General features: G+C 35.4%; 1 pseudogene; it reads left to right on the top strand.

Annotated features, from left to right (window-relative positions):
• Positions 1-271: 271 nt before the first annotated feature.
• Positions 272-18,170, top strand: LOC107661704 (wiskott-Aldrich syndrome protein family member 3-like; annotated as a pseudogene).
• The last annotated feature ends 316 nt before the right edge of the window (positions 18,171-18,486 follow it).

Raw genomic sequence — 18,486 nt, 5'->3', positions numbered from 1 at the left:
GCCTATACAATACAATAGCTCTCTCCTACTCAAAGCTTTCCCATAGTGACCACAAGAAAACCCTCTTTTTCCCAAGCAATACAAACAGTTAAATGGGAAGACTTGATTAAATTGGGTAAGTAGCATAACAAAGGACAATTCCTGAACATAAAATACTAGTGTTTCACTTCAAGCGTGTGTATTTCTGCATATTTCATCACACACACACACGGGGGGGTGGTGGTCTATGGGTATCGCGCACGCATGCGCAATGGCATCGCCTCTGCAGCGCACAGCGACGAGCGACGCTTCCCAGACAACGCGAGCGTGCGTTTTCATCGCACCACAACACATCGACAGCGTGACGGCACCGCGTATTAACGCCATGTAACGCCGAATAGCCCATCGAAAACGACGACCGCGCGAAAAGTGCAGCGAGAGGACGGAGACAACTACAGTTATTCGTAAGTAAATGGCCATTACGCGCAGGATTTCCTTGCGTTCAGTGTTTTCACATACTTGTTACGTGATAATGCCGACATGACTAGAAGGACAGACGCGAAGATGTAACCTGCTGGCTCTGTGGGCTTTAAAATAAGCTGATAGATCAATAATTCATCACCTTCATATTAATGACTGCCACCGTTCCGTTCATTTTCCCGTGTGACCGAAAGATGCACCTGTTATCATATCACATGCCAGCGCAGTGGTTTGGATGGATGACGTCATGCGACACGGCGTTATGGATGAGTGACGTCATGGTAATCAACAGCAACAGACAGACTGAGTTTTCATTTGTGACCCTGGACCACAAAACCAGTCATAAGGGTCAATTTTTTGAAATTGATATTTATACATCATCTGAAAGCTGAATAAATAAGCTTAGGATAGGACAATATTTGGCAGAGATGCAACTATTTGAAGATCTGGAATCTGAGGGTGCAAAAAAAAAAAAAAAATCTAAATATTGAGAAAATCGCCTTTAAAGTTGTCCAAATGAAGTTCTTAGCAATGCATATTACTAATCAAAAATTAAGTTTTGATATGTTTATGGTAGGAAATTTACAAAATATCTTAATGGAACATGATCTTTACTTAATATCCTAATGATTTTTGTCATAAAAGAAAAATCCATAATTTTGACCCGTACAATGTATTGGCTATTGCTACAAATATACCCCAGCGACTTAAGACTGCTTTTGTGCTCCAGGGTCACATTTGTTCTTCATTTTGTCTAAGACGCTTCTGCTGAAATGAAAACGACAAAATAGCCACAAAATGATAATTGTCGTTGGAAGCGTATGGAGCTATGCGATAAATAGAGATAGTACAGCTCAGATCATGTGGTCATGGGAGATTTTGATGAGAATTGCTTGAGTTCAGTGTAATCTTTAACTTTTGAGTATCTTGGCAAATCTGAGCATAGTTTGAGACATTATTGGGTGGGCTTCAGATGTGAAAATGTACAAAATTAAACTTAATTTAAACTTAAATTATGTCATGTACACTCATGACGATTCTTCTTGATTACTCATAATTAAATGATGCACCCAACATTTGAGATTTTATAATCAACAGCCACAGAGACTCACTGTCTCCTGTCAAGAGCTACACCTTGGTGTCAATTTAATTAGCACTATTATCATTAAATGTTAGCATCTGAAAGACATTGGTGGCTAGTTCACCAAATAAATCATCAATGCACTTGATTGTTATTGTTTCATTATTGAGTATTTAAACCGCTGTGTGAACACCAGCTTGCAGTTCCGAGTAATTCTGGTTATTTTATTCATAAACAAACCCCAGCTTTCTGCTTAGAAGCAATGATTGGCAAGAAAAAAAGAACATTTGGCAATGAGGTACGATCTTATTTCCAGAATATCCCACTTTCTACAGTTTGAAACCTGGGCGCCCCGTTCCCACAGATCTGAAAGCAGCTGCAAGCACGGGAATGCAGGGCTCGATTCACATTCCAGGCTGTAGCGCTGGGAACAGATTACATAAATGTGTTTTTGGTGAAGGAGTCTAGCATGTCTTGCCACCAGCATAGTTGAGGCGTTGCTATGGTTTCCTCTCATGAATCAGTTCCTGCCTCTGACTATAGAGACAGAAAGTGAGAGATAATTTATCTGTGCAGAGAAATAACGTCGTTTATTATTAAGGCCCGGTCTGTGGCTAGCAAATGCTGTTTTATTTTCACATACTATAAGGCAGACATAATATGTTTAACATTTGTACATTTCTTTACAAAAATCTCTGCTCTGTTCTTTTCCCTACTGTATTCTATATTCATGTTTGTATTTTATTCACCCATTAACTCGTAGTTTATTATATGTATTACATTCTATCATTTATTCTGTTTCTTGTTGTTTCTGTTTGTTGTTGCACTGTTGGACGAGGAACTAAGAAAAAAAAGAAAAACCTCATTCTTGTAAATGGAAGTATTATGACATACAATCATGTAAAAATGTATCGTCGTTTATTGGAAAATGTAACATTATTTTTATCAAACTTTGATAATCGCCTTAATCTGTTAAACAACTGAGAATTAATCAATTAATGCAAGTGAAGAACAAATTTATACTCATGTGCGTTATGTATTACATACGTTATGGTTTTTGACAGACAGCATGTTGAAGCTGCTCAGGCCGTCATTTTCTCCTTGTTCTCGGAAAGCGATGAAGTAGTCAAAAGTAGTGTGGGTTTTCTTGGAAATGCAAGTTCTCGCTGGACCTCTGCTTCTGGTAAATACTACTGTGTATTGTGCATATTCTTTTTTGACAGACATTGATGTTGTGAAATTCAAATTGGAAACAGATGGATCGTAAGGTAATAATAATTTCTTTGCTGGCATACATAATTCAGTGAAGTGATCGATGTCTGAGTGTTTTATGTCAATGTTTTAGTTCTAATATTCCAACCAACAGCCAGCCTAAGTTTTTGACGGACATGATAACATGCGTTTTTGACATTTGGGTCGAAGTGAGCTTGAGATGTTCAAAATGCTTTTTGCATAGTTCATTATAATTACGTTTATTTCAAGGCTTGTGTTACTCAGAGACTTGATCAAAAATGTTACATTCTGTTATGTAATGTTGCATTACGTGCTGTCACAAACTTGTCAGCTTTTGTAAATCAAGTTCATTTTTTACCAGGAGAGGAGCCGTTTTGAGGCACAAAGTTGTTTTTATTGTCTCTTATAACAAAAATCTTTTATTTATACCCATGAAAATGCAGATGTGTTTGTGTGTGTGTACCTGGTAGTATGAAGCAATAAAATGAATATGGATAGAGTAGATCACATCATTAGGTCTTGGGAAAAAAAATGATGATAATTATTTGAGTACTTCGACACACTTTGAAATCTCTGACATTTGATTACAGATTTTAGAATGATGGTAAATTGTTGAGCTCTCACCTGAAACGTGTGAGTTTTGAAACTGGCAGCTGAGCATCGTACTGAATGGCAGGTGATGCGTACACTCATTATGACACATTTCTAGGCTGATAATTGTTTGGTGTGACGTGGGGATTGTGTTCCAACACCAAAAGCAAATTCCTCTTTACAAATGACTCTTTAGCATGTAGCGGGATATTTTCATGTCATCATACTTCAGTTTACAAGAATGAGGTTTCATTTATTTTTCAGTCTGTATTAATCGTAAAGTAAAGAGGGGGAGCACTGTTAGCATATAAGTGCTAGCAAACATGCACATCTTCAGGCTAGTTGCTAGGCTACTCACACAGCTAAAATAATACGCGTTTGTTTCGTTTGATTGAGCTTACCGCGTCATGTGCACCGCAGACTGAGTTTCCCCTGTGCATCTGTATATTTCTCCATGCTGAATTATCAGCATTATAACAGCTGCAGGAAGAGTTCACAGCCTCAGTAGATTTGAAAAATACAATTCTTTCAAGCATTGCCTTTATATTGAAAATGGCAAAACAGAAATAAGATGAGTCTGAAAATGGATGTGTTTAGAGTAGCCTTACAGAGAGATTATCTGAGACGTCCTCCCATGAGAGTGACTCTAGAAGCTCTAGTACTCAGTGGAGCATGAGAGAGGGCCTTGCTTGGTTGTCATGGAAATGGTCGTAGGCTTCAAGGCAAATAGCCTGAGTAAACCCATCAAACACACGGCTAAATATATTGCTAATATATAGTGGGAAAAATATATATAAATCAACAAAAGAACAATGATATGCAAGTGCTATAACAAGTCTCAGTTAGCTTAACGCAGTACACGTAGCAAGGTTTTTTTTTAATATAATAAATAAAATAAAACAGATAGAATAGAAAAAGAATAGAGCAAGCTAGTGTTAGAGGCATTTTTGCTTTTTGTTAATTGTATAGTAAATTAAAAGAAAACAAATAGATAGAATAGAAAAAGATTAGAGAAGCTAGTGTTAGTTGTTGTTTTTTTTAAAGAAAACAAGCTATTAAATAATGAATACTAGGTGTATATGACTTTCTACTTTCAGACGAATTCAGTCGGAGTTATATTAAAAATTGTCTTTGATCAGGGGCGATTCTAGGATTTTCATTTTAGGGGGGCTCAGCCCCCAGTGAGGGTATAATAATAGCCTAATAATATATATATATATATATATATATATATATATAAATACAATAAAAATACAATTATTTTATAGCAGGCTACATTTTAAAAATACAATGCTAATATTTATTTATTTATTTGTTTGTTTGTTTGAAGTTTCATCATTTTCAAACCTAAAATAACAAAAGTTAAACACTTAACCCATGTAGTGACGGTAGGCTTTGATGCATTAATTATGAAATGTAATAATCAATTATAATGACTAATAATTACCCAATGTTTTAGACCCAATGCAGTCTCACAACAGGCATGGAGTGCGTGAGACTGAGCAAATAAGCACTCGCTTTAAATGAAATTAAGTTTGCAGAGATTGACTTTCTGTGTCATTTTTAATTGTATTCATCCAAGTGAGCATGTGACTAAATTGTTTTTCATTTCGTTCCCAATTATAATCATATTATGCATTTCATGGAATATTTGATAAATATGCACGAAAAGGCATTATTGTAGCACACCTCTGCTCATGTTGAGAATTTATAATGTTTAATAGGCCTGCATTAATTTAATTTTGTGATCCTGCTTGATTTAATGAGACTTGTCTGCCTTATGATATGCTAATCTGTAATAAACCAAAATTGTCTGTTTCTTTGTTTGCATTAAGTCAGATAAAATCTTTTGATTTTTTTATTCACATTGGCTCAGTAATACATGTAGTGTTATGTTTCGGTTTATTTTTACAGTAATGCCATTTTGAATCTTCTTTCTGCTGCACATTCAAATCATGCTTTTATGCTTTCATTTCAATCCAAGTCCAAAATTACATTTTTTGAGCCAGTGAATGTAAAGCCTGGTTTATGTTTGACACTACTTTATTACAAATGTTCCTTCAAGCATATTTTGTAAAATAATAATGAATCATGCCATTTCATGAATAAATATTAAGCATATATTAACAGACCTAACACTACTCCAATGATGAAAGAGGTATTTGTTTGTTCAGTTATAAATCATAACGAAACACAATATAGTTATTATAGTGCTAAAAGACATCAGTGTTCATGCACACCCTGTTTTCACTTGGGAAACCCTGATTCTGGCTTTGCAACTGATTCATATTTTAGGGTTTCTTGTGACATTGTGGTAATTATTAAGGTGAAAATGTAGGCAACACTCTACACCAAATAAAAATATACAAAAAAAAAAATGAAAATGCATTGCAGTTTCGCTTGGTGTATTACAAAACATTTATATTGTTGGCAAAAAAAATATGTTTAAAAAATTTCACAGTACTTTGCAAGGCTGTAAATGGTGAAAGTTTAAAAATGAGCCGTTTTAAAAGCCGGATTTGCTGCATGACATTACCCCAGAACATGTTGTGTAAAACAGCCTTCTGTGCTCTCTCAGGTCGGTGTGTGTAGTTGAGCTCAGCCATGCCTCTTGTGGAGAGGACCATCGAGCCGAAGCACCTGTGCCGGGGCGCTCTGCCCGACGGGGTGACCAACGAGCTGGAATGTGTCACAAACAGCACACTGGCGGCCATCATCAAACAACTGGGAGGACTCAGTAGGTTCAGTTTTTCACTCTAGAAGTGCTGATGCACAGTCATCTTTCAGCCTGGTTTAATGCAGTCCTGGCTTAGTCTTTTCATTCATTACCCTGGGTTTGAAATGAGCCCATAGACTTCTGCAGCATCAGCGCTGAGCACAGTCTGCTATGTTTTAGCTTTGAGCGTCATGGTTTTCTAGTACAGTGTCTTTCTGCATGGCTTTTTCACGAGCGAAATGCATTACGCAAAGACAAACAGCTTGTTTATGACAAGTTGCTTGTGATGTTCCTTGTTTGTAAGTCTCTTGGGATTGGGAAATGTCGGCTAATTAAATATAATGCAATTTAAATAAAGGCAACTCATTATAACTCAGATAATTATGGCTGTCGATGTAACGTGTTAATTTAATTAATTAGTGACAAACGTTTTGCAGGGGAACAACAGGGCACAATTATTAACATTAACAATTGTCAACATTATAAAGACAATTTAATTAAGCTACTACAACTTAATAAAAAAAAATGAATACAGAAATTTGAGTTTAAATTGTACACAATAATAAGCAATAATCAACATTATTATGTCACTATAACTCATCGAAATAATGTTAAATGCAACTTAAAAGTTTTTATTTTTTAAATAGCCCACCCCAACATACTGATCATTTTGATAATAATATTGAAGTCTTTTCAAAGTTTTTGTTAAAATGTGATGAATCATATATTAAGATGAGAAGTTTCAATAGAATGTGAAAAGAAATGTTTGTTATAGATTTTAATTTTTTGCACTTTTTTTTTTTATATATATATATATATATATATGCAGCAGATGAATTTCAAGTTTTGAGTTTTTTACTCTTTTTGAAATATTTTTCAATAGAACGTGCACTTTAAAAAAATATTTTTCAAAGTTGTAAATAAAACAAAGACTGGAGTGCATTTTAAAAGCAAACACTATTTCAGTTTTTCTACTTCAAAATTTAATGTGTTACTTGCTGTTTCTTTGTAATTGTTTTTTAAATTTACTAGCCATTTCTGATTTTCTACAACATGTTTTTATTGAGTGTACATTAAAACAAGAATCAGCCTTTTTCATGGGGTCTCGAATTAAAAATGATTTTGTAGATGAAAGCTATTTGAATGATCAGTTTTGCCTTATTGTACATCATTGTGTGTTTATTGATTCAGGTCGACATGCGGAAGACATCTTCGGGGAGCTGTTTAACGAGGCCAACATCTTCTACATGCGCATGAACAGTTTGCAAGAGCGCGTCGACCTGCTGGCGGTGAAGGTCACACAACTGGACTCCACAGTGGAGGAGGGTGCGTAAGAATGAATGCGCTTTAGCAGATGACCTGATTTTTTGTGGCACAGCCTGGAAATACACCAGGATACAACCACAGGGCTGTTGTGAGGATGGGCGCAGGTAATCAGTATAGTGCAGAAGTCTAGGGCCCTATGAAATCCATTGTATTTTTTCCCTAATTTAGTTTTTTTTCCATTTTAATATTTCTGGACCGTTTTTAATGGTTAAATTAATTTTAGTGATCAAAAAGCATGTCTAATTAATTGAAATCATGAAACGTATACAATTTAGCAACAATACAATGTAACAAAAAGTACCATTTTTAGGACCCTATAAAATAAGTTTTACTTTTTCTCAAATTACGTTTTGTATTTACAAAATTCTGTGTTTTCGATTTAAATTTTTCTGTATTCCATTTTAATGGTTTAATTAAATTGTAATAATCCATTAATATGCATGTCTAATTAATTGGACCACCGCCCCCCCCCCAGAAATTCTGTGTTGTGTATTTTAATTTTTCTAGTAAACAAATGAAGGCATAAATGAAATGAAAATTAAACAAACCCTTCATTTTTAGCAAATAGTGCTGCACAACAGAGGTATACTGTTAAAATTAAAACATGCAGGAAAAATGTTTATTATTCCTTAAAAAATAATAATAATTTTTATTGTTATTATTATTATGGCATTAAGATGCACATTCTGTTGTACAATAGTAATATATTTCTGTCACAATTTGTTCAAGTTAAACAGAACTTTTATTTTGACAGGTTGCCACAAAGACCTTTAATTTTCTGTGTGTATATGATATGACGATATTTTTCTTATATGCTCATGAAGTGATTTTCAGAGCAGTCTGAATAATAGCTAGAGCTCAGCAGATGAGCACAGATGAGGCAACTGCAGTAATTAGCAGCGTAGACGCAGTGCTGCGTATCCCACTGATGTCTAGACACTAGCTGAGTTATTTAAGAGCACAGTGGAATAGTTTGGTTGACAAAGGAACATAATTAATAGAGCGGTGCCTTCAAGTCCTTATGGGAAGCTCCTATTTACGTAAATGCTGTATGACGTCCATAATGTGCTTCATTGTCTGACTCACTTCATTAACCGTGCAGGTAACATTTACAATTGCAGTGTAATTGAAAGAACCATGAGTCTCTAAATTATATGCACAGAAAGAGAAAGTTCCCCACAGGTAACAACACTGAAAAGAATTATACTTTGGACCAACTATCATAACATTATTCATCATAAACATGATTTTCACAAAGACAAAAAACAAGAACATTACAAAATAAAAAGATCATTTATTTGCTTTTAGATAAACTGAACAAAACAGGTTTAAACCAGAAACCTTGCTTCTGAGATATAGGGCCAGATTCACTCAACAGTGCAAATGATCATGAACGCACGATCCCTTAAAAGGGCAGATGGGAGTGTAAAGTTCTGCGGGTGATTTACCAACAATACGCAAATTAAAGAACCGACAGAGCCATCGTACTTTCCAGAAGGATAATAATAATCTAATAATCTACCAAGAGCAGTGGAAATTAGCATAGGGTTGCAAACAAGCAGAGCCCATGATAATCAGGCTCTGTGGATAATCTATTAACAACACTGGTGCAAAATGGGTTAAGACATACATTTTTGAGCATTAAATAATGGCACAAATACCAGTAAACAGACTACCACAAACCTTAATAAATAACCTTGCATGATTCATACCCTCTGGTGCTCTTCGTTCACTTTTGAGCGAAATATTTTCTGTTTTGAATTTTTAAAAATCACAGCTTCATCGGAATAAAAATAGACACACTCGTGATCTTTGGTCAGAAATGACCGACCATAGGAAATGAATGGGAAATCGACAAAAATCTTGTGTGTACAATCTACAAATCTGACACAATGCAGAAAAAAAGTACACAGCAATGACAGGGTGAAACTAAAACATCAAGAGTGCAAAACCAACACATTCACTCATACACACACGCGTACACACACTTATACACACACACACCTATGAACTGGTGTGACTGTAACACAGCAAATATGTAAAATAAAAGCAATAATTCAACTACAATGCAGTAAAAATGTGGACAGCAAGGAAGGGGTTACACTGTAAAACATCAAGAGTACAAAACAGACACACTCACTCAAACACACACTCACTTACACACACACACACACACACAAACATACACAATTATACACACTCAAATGAATTGGTATGGCTATAACCATATAGCCAAAACGAGTCAGAAAACTGAAATAAGAGGTTGAAATCAGATCAAACCCAGAAGTATTAAGCTCTGATAAAAAATTTCTGTTCAGTTCTGTTACATTTTCAAATGAATTGGTATGGCTATAACCAAATCAGACCCAATAGAATTAAGCTTTGATAAAACATTCCTGTTAATTTTTGTTCATTTTTTATAGAATTTTAATGTTTTGTGTAACAAAATGCTTTCTCTGTGTTCAGGTTTGACTGTAGTAATCATAATTCAAAAACTGACGCTTCAAATCAACATTTCAAACCCCAAAAAATCTAATCCTTTACAAAAAGTTGTCTTTGAGAATGTCTATATATCCATATATATATATATATATATATATATCTTCAGGGATCTTATCTATGCACAATCAGCTTGTAACACTCCAAAGAGAAAGGAAAACTTGAAATCGCATCATATGACCCCTTTAAAGGCATTGACTCTATTTTAACATGAAATACTGCATTCATTGAAAAGTAATATAAAAATATATATTTTAAAAAATTTGTATTATTTTCAATGGGCAGAAATTCATCATAATTATTGCATAAATATTAATTAGTGACATGAAATTATCTCAAAATACAAAACTGGGGCGAAAAAAGATAACTTTCAGGTGTCCGGTCACTTTTGACCGTGAAGATCACAAGTGTGACTCCCAAATGAGGAGCACCAGAGGCTTCAAATCCTCTCCTTACATAAATGTTGTGTCTGAAAGGGAAGCTCCTAAAAAAAATGCGTATGCAATAAGGTTAAAAAAAACTGTTCACACCTTGAAATCACTAATGTTTCACTGCACGTCTTTAGTAAATCCTGACAGCAGTTTTTAACACCAAAAGAGTGTTTGTGCCGACGCAAGCTGTAAATCTGCCACATAATGTCATTTCTAGCAGGTTTGTGTTTGATGGTGTTTTCCGGCTCTGTCTGCTCGCTCTACAGTGTCCTTACAGGACATCAACATGCGCAAAGCGTTCAAGAGCTCCACTATTCAGGACCAGCAGGTGGTGTCCAGAAACTCCATCCCGAACCCTGTCATGGAGCTGTACCAGCGCTGTGACAAACCACCTCCTCTCAACATCCTCACGCCATACAGGTCAGTGCATGCTTCAGCAATAACATTCACAAAAACAAATCTGAACAGTTTATCACCCGTTTCTTTCATGCATGACTGACATATGTGCATCACATTAAGTTGAATTATGTCAAAACTGTAAAATCCAAAGCTATGAACATTTTAGATGCATTTCATATACATACAGTACATCTTAAATTTAGGACTTAATATAAGTCTTTTAAATTTCATTTAATTTTGGTTTGAAGAAATTAGGCTTAGCCGACAGAATACATGCAGCAGCATTACAGAATCTGTTAACTGTGTTACAGGTATGATTGAAAAGTTATAATTAGATTACCAAAACATTTTGTAAAAATCGGAATTACTATCTGGATTACATTTTGTACATGTAGTATGAAAGAAATATAGTACTTTCTCCAGACGCAAGCGTTCAGTTCTTGCAGATTAAAAATATAGAATTAAATTAAGTTTTTCACATTTCATGCACAAATTACGGCACCGCTCTGGTCTTGATTAAAACATGCCCAAACAATTGACACAGTTACTAACCAGACTTATTACAATGGCCACTATTAATCACAGTGCTTGACGTTGCATCATTATTTTTCTTTTGGAACTTAAAATTGCCATTTTATCTGCTGCATTTTGGTGTACAGAAAACATTTAGGTTAAGGTTCACTTTTCACTTGTCACTATTAGCATGTGGCCTTGGCTAATCCAAGTAATGGCTGTTAAATAAGCTTAATTTTCTTTATGCAAAATAGTAATAATAAATAATAAGTATTTTTTTTATTTTAATACATTTTTAATAAATTGTAAAAAAACAAATAATAAAAAAATTATAATTAGTTTATTTAAAAGTAGGCACATATTTGACAAAAAAACAACATACAGTATATATTATGGAAGCCCATTTCCGTCACTAAATTAAAACTAAAAAAAGGTCATTGCAACTTTTTATCATAATTCTGACTTTTTTCTGAAGTTTTCCTCAGAATTGGACTTTATAACTTATAACTTAAAAATTCAGATTTTTTTCTCAGAGTTGTGAGTTTAAATCTCACTGTTATGATTTTTTTCTTGCAACTGCGAGTTTATATCTCAGATATAATATATAAATATATATATATATATATATATATATATATATATATATATCAGAATTGCAAGATGTAAACTCACAATTGCGATAAAAAAATCAGAATTGTGAGATAAAAAGCCGTAATTACTTTTTTTCTTCAGTGGCAGAAACAGGCTTTTATAATATATCAGTCATAGTATACTAGATGTTTTGCCAGTTACCAATCAGTTTTGGAGGGCTCTTGAAAGTGTGCAATGGATTTATTATATTTCTCACTGTCTGCTGCATTTAACACCGCAGCTCAGAATATTCCCAAGTGAAGGCATTGGGAACATTGCATGTTCTGGTAAACATGGTAAACTGGTAAAATAGCTATTATAATGTAATCAAATAGTTGCATTTTAAAAGTTGGTTACTAAAACAAAATTACAGTAGAGAGAATTGATTCAAAATACAACAGAACTGTTGACATTAGCGAGTGTTCAATTCTATACTGAACGATACAGAAAACATGATTGATTTTTGATGATCTGTTGTGAGTTTTGAAAATGTTGCTTGTGAAAATTGCCCCAAAACGAATCATCTGTAATCATCAGGTCAGTGTTGATTTACAGACTTTTCCTATTTTGTGGGGTCAAATATTATCACTCAAGCTTATAGAAACATTTCATTTTTTCTGCCTTAGCAAGAGCAAAAGCACACGGAGGATCCCACTCGCGAGGTAAAGAAAGTCCGTAAAGCTCGTAACCGGCGTCAGGAGTGGAACATGATGGCGTACGATAAGGAATTCCGTCCGGACACTCGCCTGACACCGTCTCCTTACCATGGCATGTCTTCTGAGGGATCTCTGTCTCCGGATAGGTGAGTCATGTGATCTCTTGACTCTATGGTTAACTCACTTAAAGGGATAGTTCACCTAAAAATGAACTGAGCTTTAACAGCTCTCACAAACTGTATTAGGACTCTGTGTGCTTACTGTGCTATGAAGCTATTCATTTGCTTATCACTTATTGAATTTTACTCTGCTTTGGTTGACACGAAGCATCATTAACGTTTCTGTATCTATAACATTGTTTCAGATTACTGTTACTTTTTTATAGAAGACTTTGGCCGTGTAATGTCATTGCTGTTTTCATGTTTATTAATGTTTGTTCATGTAATGCAGGGATTCCCAAACGTTTTTGTCATTCAAAGCCAAATCAGTCAAAGTCAAAACATTTTTGTGATTTGATTAATTGATTGCTTTTTATCAACTCACAAACCCACCGCAGTTCTTACATTAAGCTCAGTTTGGGAAACCAATGTGTAATGTATTGTTAATGCATTTTATGGTGTTGATATCAAAAAATGGAATATAATTTTGTTTATGTATCCCTGAATTTGACGTTAAACCCAACAATATACAGGGAGATGAAAGATTAGTCACAATCATTTATTTAAAAAAAAAAAGCACTACAACAGTATTTCAAATGACCCGTGCTGCATTAGTCGCCTCTGAGTCATTATTTGCTCATTATCATGCATTTTCAAATCTGACTGTATGCAGAACACAAAATGTATTTTCAAGATGAGATTGGACTTCAAGTTTTATCTCATCCTTGTCTGCTTGAGAGAGATTGAAGATGCATATTCATTAGTTAAGTATTGGAAAACACTGTTTTAAATGACTTACCTTAAAACCTATTAGGCAATGATTTCAGCAATGCAGAAAAAAGAATCATAAACTAGTAAAAATTATTATATTTTCTTTTTGTTGTTTTGTGAACATGAACTTTTGTCTATTTTTATTTTACTTGCCAGGGTTCAGTAAAGCAGATAAGCAGTATTAATGACATGTTCATTACTCACTTTTAATGCATGACTACAAAAACGTACACGAATGCATAAAGTGGATGAAAATGACCCATACTATATGGTTTTCTTCAAAAAAAAAAAAAAGGTACCTTGATGTTCAGTTCAAGTAAATAATTGAAGAATTTGATTACACACAAATGTTTCAACAATGATCAGAAATGAGCTTCAGTATCACACATTATAACTATATTGTGCATGCTGTGTGTCTGTATGTTGTTCTGTGCTTTAACCCAGATCTGGCATGTCAGATGAACACTCGTACCCAGCGAGTCCCAGCCACCCGCAGGAAGCAGGTGGAGCAGGAGCTGATGGGAACGACGCAGGCCCCACACAGACTCAGTCCCTGGACCGAGCGTACCGGCCCGCGGCCCCCTCCACCACCGCTGCAGCCCGACAGCACTCTTTAGGACGCGTTCAGGCCCACCACGGGCCCCCACTGCCAGACTCGTCCCTCAACGGACCCCGGCCAACAGCTGCCAAAGAATACAGGCACGTCACTTCTCTCTCTACAGTTAAAGTATATATGTATATATACACATACAGCATATACAGTAGGAAGAGGTTTTCCCCGAAAATGAAGATTTTCTAAAAATGTACTCACCCTCAGGCCATCCAAGATGTAGATGAGTTTGTTTCTTCATCAGATTTGGAGAAATGAAGCATTGCATCACTTGCTCAGCAGTGGATCCTCTCTGCAGTGAATGGGTGCCGTCAGAATGAGAGTCCAAACAGCTGATAAAAACATCACAATAATCCACAAGTAATCCACAGCACTCCAGTCCATCAGTGAACGTCTTGAGAAGCCAAAAGCTGCATGTTTGCAAAAAACAAATCCATTATTAAGATGTTTTAACTTAAAACAGTTCTGTCAGAATAAAATAAAAGTTGATCATATTGCTTTCTCCATTAAAAAAGTCATCTCGTCTGATTCAGGAGAGAAATCTGCACAGATCAAGCACCGTTTACAAGCCAAAACAGCTCTAAACAAAATTGTGGCTGGATTTTGATGTGAGAGACAACAGGAGATGGACTTTTTCACAGGAGGAAGCATTACTATGGATTGTGGAGTCATATTTTAGCCAGAAGTGAAGGTTTAAAGTTAAAAGGTCTTAATAATGGATTTATTCCTTACAAACACACAGACTTTGTCTTCTCCAGATGTTAACTGATGGACTGGAGTGGTGTGGATTATTGTGATGTTTTTATCAGCTGTTTGGACTCTCATTCTGACGGCACCCATTCACTGCAGAGCATCCATTGGTGAGACACTGATGCAATGCTACATTTCTCCAAATCTGATGAAGAAACAAACTCGTCTACATCTTGGATGGGCTGAGAGTGTGTCCGTTTTCAGCAAATTTTCATTTTTGGGTGAACTATTCCTTTAACTAGTGTATCTCAAGTATTATTGTGAAGTCCCTTCAGTTGACACACAAAGACATCCCCAAAGAATGCCAAATCTACAATTATATTTCTTGATTCTTCTTCTTTTGTTTAATGGCGATTTGCATTCTTAGTGCATATTGCCACCTACTGGGCGGTTGTGAAATTATGTTTTAATCTCATCTTTTAATCTTTAATCAGTTGTTATTACAGTGAACAAGAAATATATCGTTTCTTTAATGCTTAATATATAAATTAAAAAAGAAAGACTGATTGAACTATAAAAAAACAGTCTGCACTTGCAAAGATAGTATGGCTGTATAAGTTAATTTTTTGCTTCCACGTTTGTGAGGTAAAATGTATAACAAATGTATTTTTATTATAGAAAGGCATTATATATAAAAGGGGGGGAGTTGCAAAAAACAACCTTTTGAATGCAGATGTGTGAGATGGGAATAAAAAATAGGGTAAAATAAAACATTGCTTTATGTTATAATTGTGCTTTATAATTAAAATATATATCTAGAACAATATGATATAATATTGTGCTACTTATATATCTCAGTTACCTCAGTTTTTGGAACCTTAAGTTGAGGTTATCTTTTATTTATCCATATATTATCCAGGTATGTTGGTAAATTATCATTTTGTCCTTAATGAAAGAAATAACTGCATAAAGATTCATGTTTATTTTTGGGCTAACTGGGATGTGACAAATGCTTTTTCAGTGCAAAATACTTCCTTAAACATTTCTCCTTTGTAATCACTTCTCAGCGGCCATCAAATCCTGGAGCATTTCGTCCCGCCTGCCCCTCCTCCACCTCCTCCCCTCATTCCTTCCTCTCAGACCGCCTTTGACAGCACGTCTGGACCTCAGTCACTGGCTCCGGGGACAGTGGTGTCGCTCTCACGGCCCTACAGCCCGTCTCCTCCTCCAGCTCCTCTCTCAGTCTACACCACCCACACCCCGTCCCCGTCCCGAGTAACACACCCGTCTGGAGAGTCTACTCTTCCCAGGAAGGGCCAGGTGCCTCTCATCCCCATGAGCGACGCCCGGAGCGATCTTCTGGCTGCCATCCGCAGAGGTCAGTGTGCAGAGAACAGAATTCAGAGTGTTCAGCATAATGGGTTGAATGAAGCATGTTGTGTTCCATGTGCTTTTTTTATTAATTAGGCTATTTACACACGTACTCAAAAAAAAATAAAGAAACTGTAAATGAAGAGTTCAGATGCAAAAGCCTCTATCTAAATGCCGTCTGAAATTTTCTTCTAAAATCAGCATGTTTAATCACTCTCCTATATTTATAGGTATATTTAGCTGTTTGCTATTTGAATATATTGTCAAATGTAATTGATTGCTGTGATGCGCAGCTGAACTTTCAGCATCATTACTCCAGTCTTCAGTGTCACATGATCCTTCAGAAATCATTCTAATATGCTGATTTGCTGCTCAAGAAACCTTTACTATTATGTTTTTGCTGCTTTATATTTTTGCGGAAACTGATACTAAATTCTAAAATGTAGGATAAGTACTTTTTTAATGAATGAAAAGAAATGAATGCTTTTATTTAGCAAGGATGCATTAAATTGCATTAGGATGCATTAAAAGCTGCACAACACATAGGATCACATGATCCTTCAGAAATTATTCTAATATGCTGATTTATTATCAATGTTGGAAAGAGTTTTTCAGGATTCTTTGATGAATAGAATAGAAAATAGAAATCTTTTCTGGAGTAATGGCTGATGAAATTTCAGCTTTGCATCACAGGAATACATTATATTTTAAAGTGTATTAAAATGGAATGCTTATTTTAAATTTCTGTATTTTGGATCAAATAAATGCAGCCTTGATCAGCAGAAAAGTCTTCTTTAAAAAACATAAAAAATCTTACTGCTCCCAATCTTTTGAACGGCAGTGTATGCATTAGCTTTTATTGAACTGTTGGCTCCTCCTCCAGGTATCCAGCTTCGTAAGGTGCAAGAGCAGAGAGAGCAGGAGGCCAAGAAAGAGCCAGTGGGTAACGACGTGGCCACCATCCTGTCCCGACGCATCGCCGTGGAATACAGTGAATCAGATGAGGACTCTGAGCCGGAGGAGAACGAGTGGTCCGATTGAGGCTCGGGGGGCAAGATCTGCGACCATAATGCTGCTATTTTCCATTCCTGCACATAGTATACACTCCTCGGACGGGGCTAACGAGGAGATCATGACAGACAGAGAAGGAAGGAAACAGAATTTGTGCAATGCAAGGTGAAAGGACACAGGGAGGTGCAGAAACAGACAGATGACAAAAGAGTTTGGCGAGGTAAGCACAGGAACTTTTAGAATACAGTTCGTCCTATTATAATGTAAATTCAACATGCTGGCATTTCTTTAAGAGTCGCCAAGAAAATACTTATTGAAAAAAAATCGTTCTGTGATTTTGGTTATATATTTTGGTAGCTGTCCAGAGAATATAGAGAAATACTTATCCATCTTTTGTGGTACACGAAAATGATGGTCGACAGTGGTATTAGCACTTATATTAATTTTATGTTACAAATCATTGCCACAGTATTGTTACACAAATTTGTTGCGGTATCTTTGGCTTGCTTTACGCGAGATGCCCTAAATATACAGTATGGACAATCAAATCATCGCTACAGTATCAAAGTACATTTCTCCTTCAATATCACAACTCTTCATTATCCAGAATTTGTCACTTTGTTCAGTTGTGGACAGTGTTGTGATGAATATTTATACCCCAAATTAGCAGTGAGTAAATTTATTGATGCTTTCGTTGTTTGCTTTTTTTTCTTAAGGAACAGATGTGGCCAATAATTTATTACTGCTTGCAGTTTACTAATCGTGTGTGTTTGTGTGTTGTGTGTGCGCCTAAATGTGTCAAATGAGGTGATGGAGTGCAAGACAGTGTCATCTGCTATTTTAGACTTATTATTATCTGTAACAATACTATGTAATTTAGAAGTACTATCATTAATGTGTTTTACAATTTATTGTTGTTTAGATTTTTGTAACACTGCTCAAAAGATGGAAATGGCAACCATATGTTTAAGCTATCATGCTGTAGGTATATATTCTAATGTGCATGTATAAATAATAAATAAAATTTTAAAAATCTTCTTAAATTTTGCATTTATTGAAATAGATTTTCCCCCCACCGCACTGCTTAATGCATTTAATAAGAATTTGCTAAATTTAATCTTGTTGGGCACCAGGTGGTGCTTTAATCAGTTCATTTGCATTTTAGTTCAAGTGTCAAAATTCTATTGTTCCTCTGAATCCTTGAGCCCTACAAAAAAATGTTTTATATATATATATATATATATATATATATATACACACTTTTATTGCACCCAGGGAAATTTTTTCACCATTTTGAATTTTCGGAAAAAACTATCTGCACAAAACTTGGTACCTATCCTC

The sequence above is a fragment of the Sinocyclocheilus anshuiensis genome, unplaced genomic scaffold (assembly GCF_001515605.1).
Source record: "Sinocyclocheilus anshuiensis isolate Anshui unplaced genomic scaffold, SAMN03320099.WGS_v1.1 scaffold207, whole genome shotgun sequence".
NCBI lineage: Eukaryota > Metazoa > Chordata > Actinopteri > Cypriniformes > Cyprinidae > Sinocyclocheilus > Sinocyclocheilus anshuiensis.
This window is presented reverse-complemented; position numbering and strand designations above follow the sequence as displayed.